Here is a 19,199-nt window from a genome sequence, read left to right on the forward strand (position 1 = left end):
TTGGGTAGGACTGTTAGAAACAGAAGCATAACTTGAAGATGCAGGACCCAAATGCAGAATCTGTAAAGGGGCCATCAATTATAATAGTTTTTTTTAAGTAGTCTGCTTTGAAATAGCGCTTTCCTTCAATAAAAAGAGAAACCTTATGGGCCCCTCCGGTTCCAAGACCCAAGTGTAAATGCACATAACAACCAGTCAACTCTTGTTGCTATTCTGTATCTCAGGAGTCCAAAACTAGGATCACTTACCTCACCAACTGTATCATTCTTTCCAGTTTACTTTTGCAACACCTGGATTGTAAATATTATGAGGTAATTTTTAACCCTTTTATGAAGGTAACATGTGTTCAACATTATGTAGCCTTTCCATGTAATCCTTCTTTAATTAAATTTGAGACGCAGTCTGTATCCAATTACATGTTCCTAATTAAAGGAACATTCTTCCGAGCACGATAAGTCTCCCTTTCAGCAGTGCTGATTAGTTCAATGGAGGGCGCAGGTCTGCGGTTAAGTGGGGTTTGAACGATGATAATTACAATGTAATCCATTGAGTTCAAGGGAAATCTGGAGGTGATGAGAGACGGGAGACAGTTTCCAGTTGGTGTGAGCAGGTGTTATAGATAAGTCAAGTGAAGGGATTCAAATCATTTCTGTATTTACCATGACATGTGCTACATCATTCATGAGGACTAGATAGCTACAATAAATAAGAACAATTTATAGGATAACCTAATACTAATCTTTTTCACCATACTTACAGACCATCGTGTATTGCCATGGGATATTACAAGTTTGTGGTTAGGTTAGTAAGGCCTTTTCCATTAGTATTTTAGGCTATTTCACAGACAAAAAATATAGCCCTTGTTCATTCACACATTAATATGATTGCTTTAATTTTTACTGCTGTAAACTTAAGTGTGAGGCCATTTTTAAGGCTATGTATTGCCATATAGCTGGATTCACTTCAAGCAGCCATGTTTTTCTAATCTCATACCTTTTTGTTTTTGTTTTCGGAGACAAATAGGTGACTCCTGCCATCTCCTATGATCAACGCTGTTTTCGTATAAACTAGCTGAGTACCCGGCGTTGCCCGGTTTTTCCTTCCTAATCCTTGTTGGGGAGGAAAATTAACAAAGGAGGAAGCTTTTGACTTTATATCCCATCCCCATATATGGTTGTCATATCCTAATCCCATATCCCGTCCTCATATCTCAACCTCCTATCCAGTCCTCATATCTATAGATGAGCAAAGTTTCAGTGATTCGATTTGTCACGAACTTCTCAGCTCAGCAGTTGCTGACTTTAGCCTGCATAAATTAGTTCAGCTTTCAGGTGCTCTGGTGGGCTGGAAAAGGTGGATACAGTACTAGGAGAGAGTCTGCAACCGCCGAGCCGAGAAGTTAGTGATGAATCGAATCACTGTAACTTTGCTCATTTGTAAGTTTGGAAGTTATGCAGTAACATATATTTCCCATAGACTTGTATGGGACTTTAAACAAAAACCCCAACCCTGGCAAATCTGGTTAAATCACCTATCCTATGTTTGTTGTTGACATATTAGTAACATGTGTGCCAAGTTTCATGTTAATATCTTTAGCCGTTTGGACATGATGCTGGAACATACACACACACACACATATTGAGTTATATATATATATATATATATATATATATATATATATATATATATACCAATAGTAACCAGCACATCCAGTAAAAGAGTCCCAGGGGTGCACGCCAATTGGATCTCGGTGCTCCGATCCCTCTTTAGATAGAGATGATAATAGGCAGCACACCAAATGCTGAAAATGGCGATGAGAGATCGCTGAAACGTTGTCTCGTATATGGAATAAAGAACACCTTTATTTGCACTAATTTTGGTGTGCTGCCTATTATCATCTCTCTCTCTCTCTCTATATATATATATATATTCTAGCTGAGTACCCGGCGTTGCCCGGTTTTTCCTTCCTAATCCTTGTTGGGAAGGAAAATAAACAAAGGAGGAAGCTTTTGACTTCATATCCCGTCCTCATATATTGTTGTCATATCCCAACCAACTATCCCGTCCTCCTATCCCGACCTCCTATCCCGACCTCCTATCCCGTCCTCCTATCTCGACCTCCTATCCTGATCTCCTATCCCGTCCTCCTTTCCCGTCCTCCTATTTTAACCTCCTATCTCAACCTCCTATCTTGACCTCCTATCCCGTCCTCCTATCTCGACCTTCTATCCTGTCCTCCTATCCCGACCTCCTATCCCGTCCTCCTATCCCGTCCTCCTATCCCGTCCTCCTATCTCGTCCTCCTATCCCGTCCTCCTATCTCGACCTCCTATCCCGTCCTCCTATCTCAACCTCCTATCCTGATCTCCTATCCCGTCCTCCTTTCCCGTCCTCCTATCTCGACCTTCTATCTTGACCTCCTATCCCGTCCTCCTATCTTGACCTCCTATCCCGTCCTCCTTTCACGTCCTCCTATCTCGACCTCCTATCCTGACCTCCTATCCTGACCTCCTATCCCGTCCTCCTATCCTGTCCTCCTATCTCCACCTCCTATCCCTACCTCCTATCCCATCCTCCTATCCTTATCTCGACCTCCTATTCCGACCTCCTCTCCAGACCTCCAATCCCAACCTCCAATCCCTACCTCCTATTCTCGTCATCCTATCCAATCCATCTATCCCAACCTCCTATCTCGACCTCCTATCTCGACATCCTATCCCGAAGTCCTATCCCGACCTCCTATCCCAACCTCCTATCCCAACCTCCTATCCCATCCTACTATCCCGTCCTCCTATCCTGTCCTCCTATCACGACCTCCTATCATGACCTCCTATCCCGACCTCCTATCCTGTCCTCCTATCCCGTCCTCCTATCCCATCCTCCTATCCCGTCCTAGTATCCCGTCCTCCTATCCCGTCCTCCTATCCCGACCTCCTATCCCGTCCTCCTATCCCGACCTCCTATCTCGACCTCCTATCCCCACCCGTAATATGTGTACCAGGTATTGAAATATCTCCAGCTGTACGGAAGTTATGTGCATGGGACTTTAAACAAAAGCCCTGACCTTCACAAATGGGGGTAGTTAAGGGTTAAATTAACTATCCTATATTTTAAGTGGACATATAAGTAACATGTGACCAAATTTTATGGAAATATCTCCAGCCGTTTGGAAGTTATGCAGTAACATATATTTCCCATTGACTTGTATGGGACTTTAAACATAAACCCCACCCCTGGCAAATTGGGGTGGGTAAGGGTTAAATCACCTATCCTATGTTTGTTGTTGACATATAAGTAACATGTGTGCCAAGTTTCATGTTAATGTCTTTAGCCGTTTGGATGTGATGCTGGAACATACACACATACATACATACATACACACACACACGTTGAGTTTGAGATATATATATATATATATATATATTAACTGAGTACCCAGAGTTGCCCGGTTTTTCCTTCCTAATCCTTTGTGGGGAGGAAAATAAACAAAGGAGGAAGCTTTTGACTTCATATCCCATCCTCATAAATTGTTGTCATATCCCACCCCCATATCCCATCCTTATATCCCGACCTCCTATCCGACCTCTTATCTCAACCTCCTATCCCGACATCCTATCCCATCCTTCTTTCCCGTCCTCCTATCTCGACCTCCTATCCCAACCTTCTATCTCAACCTCCTATCCCGACCTCCTATCCCGACCTCCTATCCCGACCCGTAATATGTGTACCAGGAATTGAAATATCTCCAGCCGTTTGGAAGTTATGCAGTAACATATATTTCCCATAGACTTGTATGGGAATTTAAACAAAAACCCTGACCCTGGCAGATTGAGGTGAGTAAGGCTTTGTTGTTGACATATAAGTAACATGTGTGCCAAGTTTCATGTTAATATCTTTAGCCGTTTGGACGTGATGCTGGAACATACATACACATACACACGTTGAATTTTATATATATAGATTATGAAGATTTAGATGATTTCCACATCTTTCACTGGAAGTGGGAGTTGTCCTTCTGGAGGAAAATGTGACAATATATCTTATTTTTTCCTCAGAAACACTAGCCAGATTCACTAGAATTCCACAATTGCTGTCAATGGGATTCCTTTGCACAGTGCATGCTCTGGAATTTTTGCTGCTGAAATCCTGCCACCGAAAGAAGGGTCTTGCCCATTCTTTAGGTGGAATCCGCTCCGCAGACATTGTCGTCTATGGGGATGGCAATATCTGTGAGGCCCTAGCATCGCAGTCAGTGCTGGCCTCATTCGGAATCTCCGACCGCATTATGTATGGTCGGAAATTCGTAGTGTGAAACCAGCCTTACTGAACTGGATAGATGCATATCCATTTTTTTTTACTTTATAAACAATGTAGCTATATAGCAATTTAATTATTTATAATGTTGGGATAAAGGAATTGTGTTCTTGAAAAAAAAAGACTGACATGAACTAATATCCATGTAAAACTACAGTAGCTGTATTTCACTGCAGGTGCACCATACTTGTATGCCAAGTCTCTATTCAAGGCACAACGGCCTCTCTTATACTCCGATATACTCAGCTACAGTTTCTCACACCTCCCAGTTTAATACATTTTTACAGTTTCTGATCAGACTGAGAATTCATAGCAACAGAATTAAAAGCTAAAGCACAAATTGTCTTGGGATTTTTCAGATTTTTTTTTTTTAGTAGTGAGAGAACAAGGGTTTTAACAGTCAACCATGATTCACATGTGCAGAACTGTAGCTATTTGTTGGGGGGAGGTGGGTTAACTCTGCCTCTAAATACTTTGCCCCGCTACTTTTTTCCTGATGTGTTTGTTAGGAAACAAAGCAGAGAAGTCCCCATGGAGTGAGCTTCTGTATTGTGTGTTCTCATTCTTGTAAAAACTACTTCGTAGAAATTGTACCAGACACACAGGGAACCAGGTAAGAAGAATAAGATTTCCTCATGCAACAATCTTCACTTGGGAGTTGTCTTAACTCCCTCTTAGACCTGAACGTCTATATCAACAGTTCATATAGATATGGATAGACTTTTCTTATTGTATTCATTTTTAAACAGAAATTTTAAAAAATGATTGTGAAACTTTACAACTGTTTTACATGCTTTGATCTTTTAGAGTCTTAATAAAGAATTAGTAAGCTGAGACTTCTTTAGAAGATTTTGATGGACTTCCGTAGCCTAGCCACTGTTTCCAGGACACATTTGAAGGATTTTTTGTCTTGGATTGGCGCTGAACTGGAGGAAATTTCTTGCAAATTCTTGAGAAGTGTAGTGATTTTTATAGAATTGGGACTATGGAAAATTATTTTCTGGCTTGGATCTAGTCTGTGGAATGGTTCAGCTGTGCAATTTTTATTCCTTCTTGGTGACTTTTCTCCTGTGGCCTTTTTCCTCCTGCCAGAGATATTTCTTGGAGCTTTTTCGTTCATCGTGGTGGAAACACAGAAGCTAATTTGGGTTGGACTAAACATTGCATGGCTGTTGTTCTCGATCACTGTATATTTCTCATTTCAACTACTGACCTTACTGTTACTTGGATTATCTGTTATTTTTTGGCTAATTCCATGGTCTTTTATTAGTGGCTCAATTTATTTGCTAAAACTATTCATAAGATCAACTAAATTATTCATCTTGCTGTAAGAGGACTAAATTGTCTGTATTTATATAGCAGCGTACAGCTCAATGCTCTTTAAGCGGTCTTCCAATCACTCTGGCAATTGCTTCGCATGTGTCACATGAACATATCTAATCCTCGGCATAGAAAAAAAGAGCTAAAATAACAATACTAAATCAACCTGTGACAAAAGTGATGAGAATATGTGACAATCACAGACATCACCTCTACAATCCTCTATGAAATAGAAATGATTTGAACACTAAAAGAAGCCATCGAACATTCTGGTGCTGACATTACAGGAGCGGAGCAATTATTAGGCAATAATGAAGGAGTAATGTGATGAGGCTGATAGAGATAATTGTTTCATTTTCACTTGTAATTGCGAAAAGAAATGTGGGATGCAAAAGAAGAAATAAACTTTGTGAAAGAAATTGTTACTTGGGGTGTGAAATTAAGGAAAGCTTTGGGGATGATGAAACTAGCTTGTAATCTTTTTTCCCAGCTGCATTTAAAATGCATGGCTCCATCAATGAGACCAACCACAGATATGCTCCACAAGCCTAATTTCATTGGCAGCGGGATGATATTATTTAGGATATATCGTACCAAGTCGAAAGACAAAATAAGACGCTGCTCCAGCCATGTTTTTCCCTGATCTGGTAAGTGTCTTGCCACGCTTCAGCAAGTAATGGGTTAGCTACAATAAGCAGGTGGATACAGTGTGCTTTAATCCCCACCCCTTATTATCAGAGTCGTACTTAAGGTTCAATCAGAGACTTAATGAACCCGTGCGAATTATGAGACTAATTAACTACATGCCGAGCTTGTAAAACAAAACAGCTGTGGTGACTGCAGGAATGGAGGGGCATTCTTTCAACTCCAGCATGGAAAGAAGGGTGGGGCCCTGCACAATGGAGTATGAGCTGTGGGATTTGGGCAAGCTAGATGCAGCAAATGATCACTTAGCCACATAATAGTAATCACATTAGCAGTTGTTTGCTATGAAATATAATTTACTGGATATCTTGTTACGTTTTGGAATTATACATTTGCAGTATAAGGCTATGATTACACTCTGACTCATTTTTTGAGCTTTATTTTCAGCAATTTTACTCTGTATTTACATCTGCTGACATCTTAAATAGGCACTGTCAGAATGAAAAAAATGTATATGTTGTACATCTGCATGCACTCCTCTGTACTCACTCCTGTCCTGTTTATCAGACTCCTGTCTGAAAACAGGGAGGAGGGGGTTACAGAGCAGCCTGCAGTGATTGAATGAGGAGACTCAGCACAACACAGCAGACTCAGGGAGGAAGTGAATGCATGTGAGTGAGGGGGGGCTCAGTGCTTACCTCAGACATCCTGAGTAGTGGATATCAGAATGAGTGAGCAGCAGAACTAAGGGATTTGTGAGTCAAATACTGAAGCTATACACTAAAACATCTGCATGACATAGTGAGTAACATAGGTAAGCAATATTTTTTCTGTGATATGACAGGAAGGTTTTTAAAAGGGGCTCAAAAACCAATGTGTAAACATGGTCTTAGTATCCCGGTTCATCACATTTTTTTCATAGATATGTAATAAACTTGAAAAGAGATGTGGTTTGGCTTATTTCACACAGGGCTAGAAACTCCATATTAGCTATTTGTTGGCATGCTGTCAACCATGGGATGAGGATTTATACTGCTGTATCCTGCAGCTGACCCATTCATTTTAACATTCTGAATGTAGTCATTTTGTGACTACATTTGGGCCACTTCTTGAGGGTTTATATTTATATAATGGGCTTCAAAAAGGGCAGCAGTCTGCACTTTTGAGTCTTTCTCATAAACATACATGTTTGGAAAGTGGCTTGAAAGAAGTCACTGGAAAACTACACTGGGACTATAAAAGAGTTACTACATTAACAAAAAACTTTTGACATGTTTCCAAGTGAGATCCATTACGATTGCTAGTTATAAGCCGCCCACTCACTGGCTACAAATCAGATCTTACCTTTTTACTATAGAAGTCTATGCAGCAAAAAAATATGGATCTAGTGGTTGGCTGGGGAGTTGCGTGCGATGCTGCTTGCTTCGCCTGGCTTATAATTAGCAATTGCAGCAGGTCTCAGGAATGAGACCTGGTGCAATCAAAACTTTTGATATGGACAACATGTCAAACTTTTATTAATGATAGTAACCCTTTAAACTAATTGGGTCACTGCATTATGCTGCAGTATATACAGGCATTCCGTTTTTGATGTATAGCTGGGGCAGACTCCCTAAAACAGTGTAAGATGAACCTTATATTCGAAGAAAAAATATTTTATGGATTATGTGCATGGGTTATCTATGTGTAAACTGTGTATGACTAACCAATAAAACAGATAAAACAGCAATCACTTCTATTTCAGTATTATTCATGCTAAGAATTCTATAATACGTTAGTTCAAGATTACCATTGATGTGTATATAAATCAATCCTGTATAATAAGCATTTGGATGTCAAGACATTGATTATACAGGTAAATAATAATAAAATCTGTATATTCAGCACATTCTAAAATCAGAATATGCTGATCATACAGAACAATTCTGCGCCTGATGTGTTACTTGACTGCGGGTGGATTGCTTCCGGGTCTATAGATTGATCTTATAGAAGCTTAACCCTGCTCATCTTTTTCCAGACCCTCCCATGGTTTTGTATGCTCTTTTCCTTTAAGGCTGTTTTTTTTATTCTGTACATACATATGCCAATATATGCCATAGATGTGCATTTATCTGCTTTAGGGTTATTTAAATAAAGAAAAATCCATCCTATTAAGAAAAACTGAACACCTACAAAATACATGTTTAGAAAAGAATACCTCTGTTATATATAGAAATGAGCAAATTTTAGAAAAATTTGATTTGGCCAATTCGCCGAATTAAAAAAAAAATTGATTTGATCCGAATAAATTCTCGTCAAAATTTTCATTAGTAATGTATTTTAATAATGTGTTTCAGAAATTAAGTGTGTTTCACTTTTTTTTATTTGTATAATGTATAGATGTGAGCGGCTTTCTCCTGTGCTGGCATCTCTGCAATAGATAAGACGATCACATTGGGTTTCAGGAGTGACACCCGCTGTGATCTATCCTCAACTGCAGGTACTACTGCTCCCAACATGGAGCACACTCTGCTCCATGCTGGGAGCTGTAGTACCTGCATTGATAGACAGATTGCAGGGGGTGTCACTTCTGACACTCGATACGATCATCCTATATAATGTATAGATGTAGGCAGCCGGACGCTCTTCTCTGGTCTTACTGTAGTATGAGTATATGCTGCATATATACCTATTATTCATATTTCCCGCAGAGAGCTGTGAGTGGCTGGAACCATCTGGCCAATCACAGCTCTCTGCGGGAAATATGAATAAGTGATGTGAATTCTATTCACATCACTGGCCAGCCGGAGTATAGTGCAGAGATGCGAGCGCAGGAGAAAGCCGCACCATCTCTGCAATAGCAAGGACTGTTATGATTCGGCAGGCAGCAAGGGTCGTAGTCAGGGGCAACAGCAGAAGGCCTGGAACACAAGCTTGGGACATACACTAAACGCTTTCTCTGGCACAAGGCAACAAGATCCGGCAATGCTGGGAAGGGGAAGTGAGGTTATATGAGCAGGGAGCACGTGTAAGCTAATTAGACTGATTGGGCCAGGCCCTTTAAAACTTAGAGAGCTGGCGCGCGCGAGCCCTAGAGAGCGGAGCTGCGCGTGCCAGAACGTGACAGCCAGGGACCGGGGCAGGCAAGTGGCTTGGGATGCGATTCGCGAGCAGGCGCGTCCCGCTATGCGAATCGCATCCCCGTCGTCAGTGTCAGTGCAGCGCTCCCGGTCAGCGGGTCTGACCGGGGCGCTGCAGAGAGAAGAACGCTGCGAGCGCTCCGGGGAGGAGCAGGGACCAGGAGCGCTCGGGGTAACAAGGACAATCGCATCGGGTGTCAGGAGTGACACCTGCTGGGATCTGTCTATTAGTACAGGTACTACAGCTCCTAACATGGAACAGTCTGGTCCATGCTGGGAGGAGTAGTACTACCTAAAAAATTTTAAAAATAGAGAAAAAAAATTGAAACACGCATGCACACACTTTATTAAACACAATATTAAAATACATTACTAATAAAAACATGTAAAAATGCATTATTATAAATATATTATTTTTGCATTTAAATGGCCCCTTTCTACATTTTTATTATTGTCGGCTACATTTTTAGGTCCCTGCTTGCTCCCGAAAATTGAAATAAAAATAAAAATAATAATTTACATTTTTAAACAGGGATCAATTTATGTGGGTAGCCAGGGACCTAAAAATGTAGCCAACAATAATAAAAATTTAGAAATATAATTATAATATATTATATAATTATAATTAAAAAAAAATTTTTTATTAGTACCGTATATACTCGAGTATAAGCCGAGTTTTTCAGCACGATTTTTCGTGCTGAAAACACCCCCCTCGGCTTATACTCGAGTGAACTCCCCCACCCGCAGTGGTCTTCAACATGCGGACCTCCAGAGGTTTCAAAACTACAACTCCCAGCAAGCCAGGGCAGCCATCGGCTGTCCGGGCTTGCTGGGAGTTGTAGTTTTGAAACCTCCGGAGGTCCGCAGGTTGAAGACCACTGCGGCCTTCAACATCATCCAGCCCCTCTCACCCCCTTTAGTTCTGAGTACTCACCTCCGCTCGGCGCTGGTCCGGTCCTGCAGGGCTGTCCGGTAAGGAGGTGGTCCGGTGAGGAGGTGGTCCGGGCTGCTGTCTTCACCGGGGAGGCCTCTTCTAAGCGCTTCGGGCCCGGCCTCAGAATAGTCACGTTGCCTTGACAACGACGCAGATGCGTCGTTGTCTAGGCAACGGCTCTATTCCGGGCCGGAAGCGCGGAGAAGAGGCGCCCCCGGTGAAGATAGCAGCCCGGACCACCTCCTCACCGGACCACCTCCTTACCGGACAGCCCTGCAGGACCGGACCAGCGCCGAGCGGAGGTGAGTACTGAGAACTAAAGGGGGTGAGAGGGGCTGGATGATGTTGAAGGCCGCAGTGGTCTTCAACCTGCGGACATCCGGAGGTTTCAAAACTACAACTCCCAGCAAGCCCGGACAGCCGATGGCTGCCCGGGCTTGCTGGGAGTTGTAGTTTTGAAACCTCTGGAGGTCCGCATGTTGAAGGCCGCAGTGGTCTTCAACCTGCGGACCTCCGGAGGTTTCAAAACTACAACTCCCAGCAAGCCCGGACAGCCGATGGCTGCCCGGGCTTGCTGGGAGTTGTAGTTTTGAAACCTCTGGAGGTCCGCAGGTTGAAGACCACTGAGGGCGAATGATGAGAAGAGGATGATGAAGGGGGGGGGGTGTGGGGATGATGAAGGGGGGTGGGGATGATGAAGGGGGGGGGGGTGTGGGATGATTACAAGGGGATGATGAAGGGGGGATGTGTGGGATGATAAGGGGATGTGTGGGATGATGACAAGGGGATGATGAAGGGGGGATGTGTGGGATGATAAGGGGATGTGTGGGATGATGACAAGGGGATGATGAAGGGGGGATGTGTGGGATGATGACAAGGGGATGATGAAGGGGGGATGTGTGGGATGATAAGGGGATGTGTGGGATGATGACAAGGGGATGATGAAGGGGGGATGTGTGGGATGATAAGGGGATGTGTGGGATGATGACAAGGGGATGATGAAGGGGGGATGTGTGGGATGATGACAAGGGGATGATGAGGATGTTAATGACGGGTCTGGATGATGACAGGGGGGGATGAGGTATTTCCCACCCTAGGCTTATACTCGAGTCAATAACTTTTCCTGGGATTTTGGGTTTAAATTAGGGGTCTCGGCTTATACTCGGGTCGGCTTATACTCGAGTATATACGGTAATATATTTTAATGTTGTGTTTAATAAAGTGTGTGTGTGTATGTGTGTTTCACAATTTTTTTTCTCAATTTATAATTTTTTTTTAGGTAGTACTGCTACTCCCAGCATGCAGCAGACTGTTCCATGATGGGAGCTGTAGTACCTGTACTAACACTGATATTACTAGACAGGTAAATTAGGTCTCCAATAAAAAGTAATAGAAAAATAGTGACTGTACAGGGAACCTTAAAACTTAGCTTTTATTATGCTAGTATAAAAATAGCAATAAAAATCAAGAAAAAATAGCAAAAAACATAAAAAAAACTATTCAGATAAGGTTGCTTTCAGATTGCTGTCAGTGGCGTAACTATAGAGGTCGCAAGGGTCGCAATCGTGACCAGGCCCCAGGGTCCCCCTGCCACTACACCACACCATCTGCTGCTGCGGCAGCAGGTCAGGCCCTCGGGTGCTGCCCGAGGGCCCGACCCGTTTCTGCCAGCACATTTATATTTAAAAATTACCTTTAGGAAGGGCGCAGGCCCTTTAAAACTCTGAGAAGAGCGGAACAGGCCAGGGGCTGATGGGAGTTGACGTGCCCACGCAGGGACGCACGTCTGCTCCAACAATCACCTGACCTTGTCCCTGCATGCTCTTCACGACAGGGCTCCTTGTGTGCTCTCTCCCAGCTCTCCCCGGGAGAGGTCCCCTGTGCAGCAGTGGCAGGAGCAGCACAGGCTTCACCACCCCAAACCAAGCCATTGATCCCCAGGTAAGTGAACTGGGGGGGGGGGGGGTATTGAGAATGAGTGAACTGAGGGGTTAAGGAGGCCAGGGACGGGGTGTGGAGCACTGCGCAATGGGGGGGGGGAGGGGGTGTCTTCAGACTGTGGAAGAGAGGAGAAGGGGAGGGTATGTAGGATGGGGGGTGTTGAGGAGACCAAGGATGGGGTGTAGGGGGGGCTGAGGAGACCAAGGATGGGGTGTAGAGGGGGCTGAGGAGACCAAGGATGGGGTGCAGGGGGGCTGAGGAGACCAAGGATGGGGTGCAGGAGGGGAGCTGAGGAGACCAAGGATGGGGTGCAGGAGGGGGGCTGAGGAGACCAAGGATGGGGGGTCTTCAGACTGTGGATGAGAGAGGAGAGGGGGAAAGTATGTAGGATGGGGGGTTGTTGAGGAGACCAAGGATTGCAGATTGTTACAGGCAGAGCTCAAACGTTAATAAGTTATATACACCATTTCCTGATGATATACTCCCTATTAACACCTTCTGCTGATTACTTTAATTAAATAGAAATTGTTCTTATACTTTAAATTATATTATATGTAAAATATGTACGCATGGAAGCAAACTGTGAACTTCACTAGTAAAAAAACTCCTTAGAAGTCTGTGTTTTTTCCGAAGCTCAAAATATGTTAACATATTTAATAGATAGATGGAAAGATATATATCACAATTAGGGATGGAGTTAAAGGGGAACTCCGGTGGGGGAAAAAATGTTTTTAAATCAACAGGTGCCAGAAAGTTAAACAGATTTGTAAATGACTTCTATTTAAAAATCTTAACCTTTCCAGTACTTATCAGCTGCTGTATGCTCCAGATATACTACAGAGAAATTTGTGAAGTTCTTTCCAGTCTGACCACAGTGCTCTCTTCTGACAACTCTGTCTGTGTTAGGAACTGTCAGGAGCAGGATAGGTTTTCTATGAGGATATTCTTCTAACCTAGACAGTTCCTGACACAGACAATTTTATCTGTAGTATACAGAAGCTGGTAAGTACTGGAAGGGTTAAGATTTTATATAGAAGTAATTTACAAATCTGTTTAACTTTCTGGCACCAGTTGATTTGAAAACATTTGTTTTCCACTTGTTTCCACCGGAGTTCCCCTTTAATTTCTTAAATTAACACAAACGTCATTTTAGCATTTGTCAGTGTCAGATGGGGATTTATTAAAAAATGATTCAAGAGGCTTAGCCTCCATCTATAAAAACATGTACAGGCTCACTTGTAATTGGCAATATCAATAATGTGTAATAAGTTATAAGTAGAACACCAAACATAGACCCTAGTGACAAGCGACTGGCTTTACAGTTAGCTTCAAATGAAGTTGTCTTCTTCTGTTCCTCCATCCCAGAATTATGTCAGTGAAAAATGAACTTGTATATTGTGGTGGCGGGGGTCTTCACTCTTTGAGCTACAATAGAAATTAATCCCATACTCAAAGCCGGAATCTTGCTTGTACTTAATGAGAGCCATGGGTCATGTTTGCAGAAAGATTAGCATGTGTATCTATATTTACATTGTCCAGTGTTTTATTATAAGCAGCAATAATAAGCCTAATAAGTGTCGCTTGTGATCTGCTGTGGGGTTGCTGCCAATGAAAGACCTTTATTTGATCCAATGCCAGTTATTCATTCTCTTTCTCCGAACACAACAGCGGCTAAAGCCTGACATGACTTTGCACTAATTGAGCCAGCTGAGCTGCATAATAATATAGCAATACTTTAGCAACAGAAAGTTCATCAAAGCTCTCACATTGACATATAGTGCTCAAACTGTATGCCATTATCTCGTCCTTGTAGCATCTCTATCGTCTCGGAGATCATGCAAGGTAAATAGTGAACGTATAACTTTACTTGTCCATATGACTCCACCGTTCCAACTTCACATACACATGGCAGAGGCAAATTAATAGCACTGAGGATGGGAATAAGTCTTTGCTCAGGGGAATAGGCTTCGGCATTATCTGCTCCGCTAGCTCAATAAACAGATGACAGTTATGTTTATGATCTATAATTCTACCCGTATTATTATAACAAATGTTCTCTGAATTGGTGCTACTCTTAGAAGTAAATGAACACTGTCTGCCATAAGCACTCTATGGGGAGAATTTACTAAAGACCGGCATTTTATCTGTTGGTCTTATGGGAAAGAAGGTTGGAGTAAGATTCGTAGGTTGGAGTTTATTGACACATCAGTGGCATCACAAATAGAAATCAGCTGGGAAAGACTTCAGATGCATTTTACACCATATTCACACCATGAATGCTAAAATCCCACCCATCAGTATGCTGGCCGAGTAATCCATGTATGAATTGGGTCTTTGTAAATGAAGTTGTTGAACACGTGACTTGCTTATTCAGAACAAGAGTGCAAAATTCTCAACACTTCCCTGGAGGCGCCATCAACAGAATGCAAGTGTCTGTATTTCGTGAATGAAGTGCACACAAAGGCCGCCATGATGTCACTCGGCATATTATTAATACGTTTTTATCCATCATAAATCCATTAATCCATCGACTCCTGTACCATTTAATTCCCCTTTTCTGTGGTTTTTACATATATTGTACTGGAGCCAGGGCCCATAAAATGAAGACACATCTGTATTAGTGTCATGTTCCTAATCAGTTACCCATAAAACCCGTCAGTGCTGCCCTGGCACTAAGAAATCATTTAATTAGTGTATCGATTGGCTAGAAATAATAAGACATTACAGATCACCTGGCATTCCTAATGTTCTGTTATTTCCACTGCATGATTATCTACAGGCCATTAGCTATGGCTCACTGCCCCCCATTTGCAGGTCCATTTTAATTATATTCAGGAGGGTAACTAAACAGTTAACCATTTCCATCCATGAATAAAGCTGTACATGTATGGATAGATGCGCACTGTGCTATTTCAAAAATATACCTTTAAAAAAATCCTAGTTAGATCTAAATAACTGTTTTACTGCTCTGCTTTTTTTCCAAACATTATGCTAAAATGACTTGCATGTGGTCATGCTGGGAAACATATGCTTGCTGTCAGAGAGACGCTTAGCTTTAATGTTACTCCCAGGTAATGTTGTTCTAGGTATTTTAAGGTTGCCTACGATTAGACACTAATGCGTGTGCCTATATATAAAGCTAATACGGGGGTAAGTGGTATAGTTGGATTATTAAAGGAGCATCCTGTAAAAAGGCTGTATATTTATATGTCATTTAATGTAAATAGAGGCAAACAAAAGGATCTGTGATCTACAAAAACACGGTGCTCCAAAAGCGCTCCTTTTCAAGGTGATCAGAGCATTGGATCTGACAAAGAGGGGGTCCCTGCCCCTCGAAACGCGTTATCCTTCTAAACTCTTGCATGAATAAAGAACCCTTTACTTTATTGAATACCAGACTCACGGCTTTTAATCCCAGCCATCACCTTGAAAAGGAGCGCTTTTGGAGCACCGTGTTTTTGTGGATCACAGATCCCTTTATTTGCCTCCACTGACGAGACGTCCAGGACCGGTTCCCGTGATGGTGAGGTGCCAGCAGCCCTTTCCAGACCATCTGTCTCCTAGTGATCTGGGACTAATAAGCAGTCAACGGTGTTGTGCCTGGGACACAACACGCTCAGGTGAGCGCAACACCATTCTTCTATATCTATATACACTTGATCAACAGAATCATGGCACATTAGTGCGCTTTTTCTCTGTTTCTCTTTTTCTATATATACCTGAGTGTCACGATGCCGGCTGGCAGGTAGTGGATCCTCTGTGCCAGAGAGGGATTGGCGTGGACCGTGCTAGTGGATCGGTTCTAAGTCACTACTGGTTTTCACCAGAGCCCGCCGCAAAGCGGGATGGTCTTGCTGCGGCGGTAGTGACCAGGTCGTATCCACTAGCAACGGCTCAACCTCTCTGACTGCTGAAGATAGGCGCGGTACAAGGGAGTAGACAGAAGCAAGGTCGGACGTAGCAGAAGGTCGGGGCAGGCAGCAAGGATCGTAGTCGGGGGCAACGGCAGGAGGTCTGGAACACAGGCTAGGAACACACAAGGAAACGCTTTCACTGGCACAATGGCAACAAGATCCGGCGAGGGAGTGAAGGGGAAGTGAGGTATAAATAGGGAGTGCACAGGTGAACACACTAATTGGAACCACTGCGCCAATCAGCGGCGCAGTGGCCCTTTAAATCGCAGAGACCCGGCGCGCGCGCGCCCTAGGGAGCGGGGCCGCGCGCGCCGGGACAGGACAGACGGAGAGCGAGTCAGGTACGGGAGCCGGGATGCGCATCGCGAGCGGGCGCTACCCGCATCGCGAATCGCATCCCGGCTGGAGACGGTATCGCAGCGCACCGGGTCAGTGGAGCTGCCCGGAGCGCTGCGGTAGCGAGAGAGAAGCGAGCGCTCCGGGGAGGAGCGGGGACCCGGAGCGCTCGGCGTAACACTGAGCCTCCATTTAATGTAAATAAGAACATTTCTCTATTTGCTGTATTTTAGGTTTTATTTTCCTTTTTAGTCCCATCCATTGATTCATTGACATTATATTGAATTGTAGATACTGACATATGGGGCTGCTAATTCAGTGTATTGAAATGTAGGAATAGAACTTGGTTTAGCTTACTTCCTTTGGCTGAACATTTTAATCTGAGAGCGATGACATTGAAGCTGGTTGGTGTCTGGTGGAAAATTATGAGTTTCCAGATGTTCCTTCTACGATCTACATGTTGAATTAAAATGCTTTGTGCGCTGTCTAAACAGAACATCATTTGCGCGCAGCGTTTCACTTGATTTGGTGATGATGATTGATGCACATCAAACTAGGGTTCATGAAGAAAACACCGACTTGTAACTCATGTCATGTTTCATAAAATCACATAGCAAGTGAACAAGATTGAATACAATTGATGAATAGTGTATGAACATTGAAATATATTTTCTTAATTCCTAGTGATCCCTAAGTCCCTAAAAAATAAATAGATAAAAATAGGTCACAAAATATGAAGACGTCCCCCCTTTAAAATAGGTTTCAGAAATTTCTCTCATACAATCACTCAAAAAAGGGACATGCCAAGAGGATAGGGAAATTATAATAATAGGGAATACAATCTCTAATCCACCCCTATAATGCTATAATAGCTAAATATAGGTAACACTAGCAAGTAAGTAGTGAACTTCTAGAACAATAATCAAACACCAAAAAACAAATATGGAGTCACTTCAAATATATATATTAAAACGGTATATATTTATTTAATCAAAATATAAAAAGTAATGAAAGGAGGAATTAATACATCACAAGAAAAGACAACATAACCGGGACCTGCATATAAAATAGTGATGGTAAAATGGCAGTATCAAACTAAAAAGGCACTTAAATCATTTATAGATAGAGGCAATACAGAGAACAGTGAGGGAACATTGACAGAAATACTAGTATACAATGTAGCCTTGGCTGCTAACTAAGTATTGCATGTCTCACCCAATGTTTCTGATCACACAGTGAACAACAATGTAACAGCATTAAATGATACTGACCAAGCAAAGTGCAAGTGCAAAGTAAGAATTGGTTGCAAGGACCAAGATAGCGTCACCCCGACACGCGCTACGGCACGTCCAGCCTTTGGCCTTGAGTGCGGCTGCTGGAACCCCCCCCCCCCTCAATCTACTGGTGGCACCCTGGTGTTCTGAACATTTTTGTTCAATACGCTGAGTTTGGGCAACCGTGGTCGTGACGTCACGCCCCCTCCACAGCTGCCACGAGGAGACGTGGTGTGACATCACACCACAGATAGGGGACAAGATGTTCAGGGGGAATACCCCTTTAATTGAATCTACATTAGAAGTGGTAGCTGAAAATACAGTGAAGGAGATTGAACACATATGGGATGGATGTAAGGCTATCCTTCATATTAGATAGGTAAAGGGATTATTGATAGTATTTAGAATATTAGGCAGACTAGATGGGCCAAATGGTTCTCATTTGCCGACATTTCATGTTTCCAAAAGAGCCAATTGGTCCCTCTACAGACTCAGCCCTACCTAACAGGCATGCTTCAAAACTTTAATTTTATTAATCCTCTGATTATTTTCTTAAAAGAAAAAAGTGATTAAAAGTACAGTATCAGTGGCTACTTATACAGTGTCCCAATTCCTAGATCAAGCCATTTCTATGGTAACTTGTTAGTCCATCACAAGCAGTTGATCTAAAATATAGGTGTTAAATCACAAGAGAGAGTTAGTCCGGCAATGCTGCTAACATTGGCATACACTAGCTCTCAGGTACTGGTTCAACCTCGTGGCATACGTTACGGGGGTGCAATCTTCACTAAGCATGTGGCAAATACGTGAAAGGAAAGTAGAAAAGCATGCACTCACCCGTCTTTAGCTTGCTTGATGAAGTTTAGTCACAAAATAGCCTATAAAGTACAGCGGGTAGAAGCAGAGGAGTGGCCTCACAGCAACAGACTGTTTCCTGTGCCCAAGCGCACTTCCCCGTGCTTCCGATCTGCACCACCGCTCACAGGTGGATATTAAATTGGCATTAATAATCGTATTCATATTACTGTTGGCAAACGCAAAAGTGAAACATCTCTGTTCATATTTTGTGTTAATTTTCTTCTTTTATTTTAACCCCTTAAGAATGCAGCTCATTTTCACCTTAAGGACGCACTGTCACTTTATGCATTAATACTAATTATTCTGAGTCTGAGATTGTTTTTTCGTGACATTCTACTTTATGTCTACTTTAAATTTCGCATTTTTCTAACTTTGAACCTCTCTGCTTGTAAGGAAAATTGATATTTCAAATACATTTTATATTGATTCACAAATACAATATGTCTACTTTGGTGGACATTGAACAGGACGTGATGCGAGGAGGTTGAGAGGCTCCTCCCCCCCCGCTTCCTGCCCCCCTCCATGGACCAATTCGGGTGAGATT

The sequence above is a fragment of the Hyla sarda genome, chromosome 2 (assembly GCF_029499605.1).
Source record: "Hyla sarda isolate aHylSar1 chromosome 2, aHylSar1.hap1, whole genome shotgun sequence".
Classification (NCBI taxonomy): Eukaryota; Metazoa; Chordata; class Amphibia; order Anura; family Hylidae; genus Hyla; species Hyla sarda.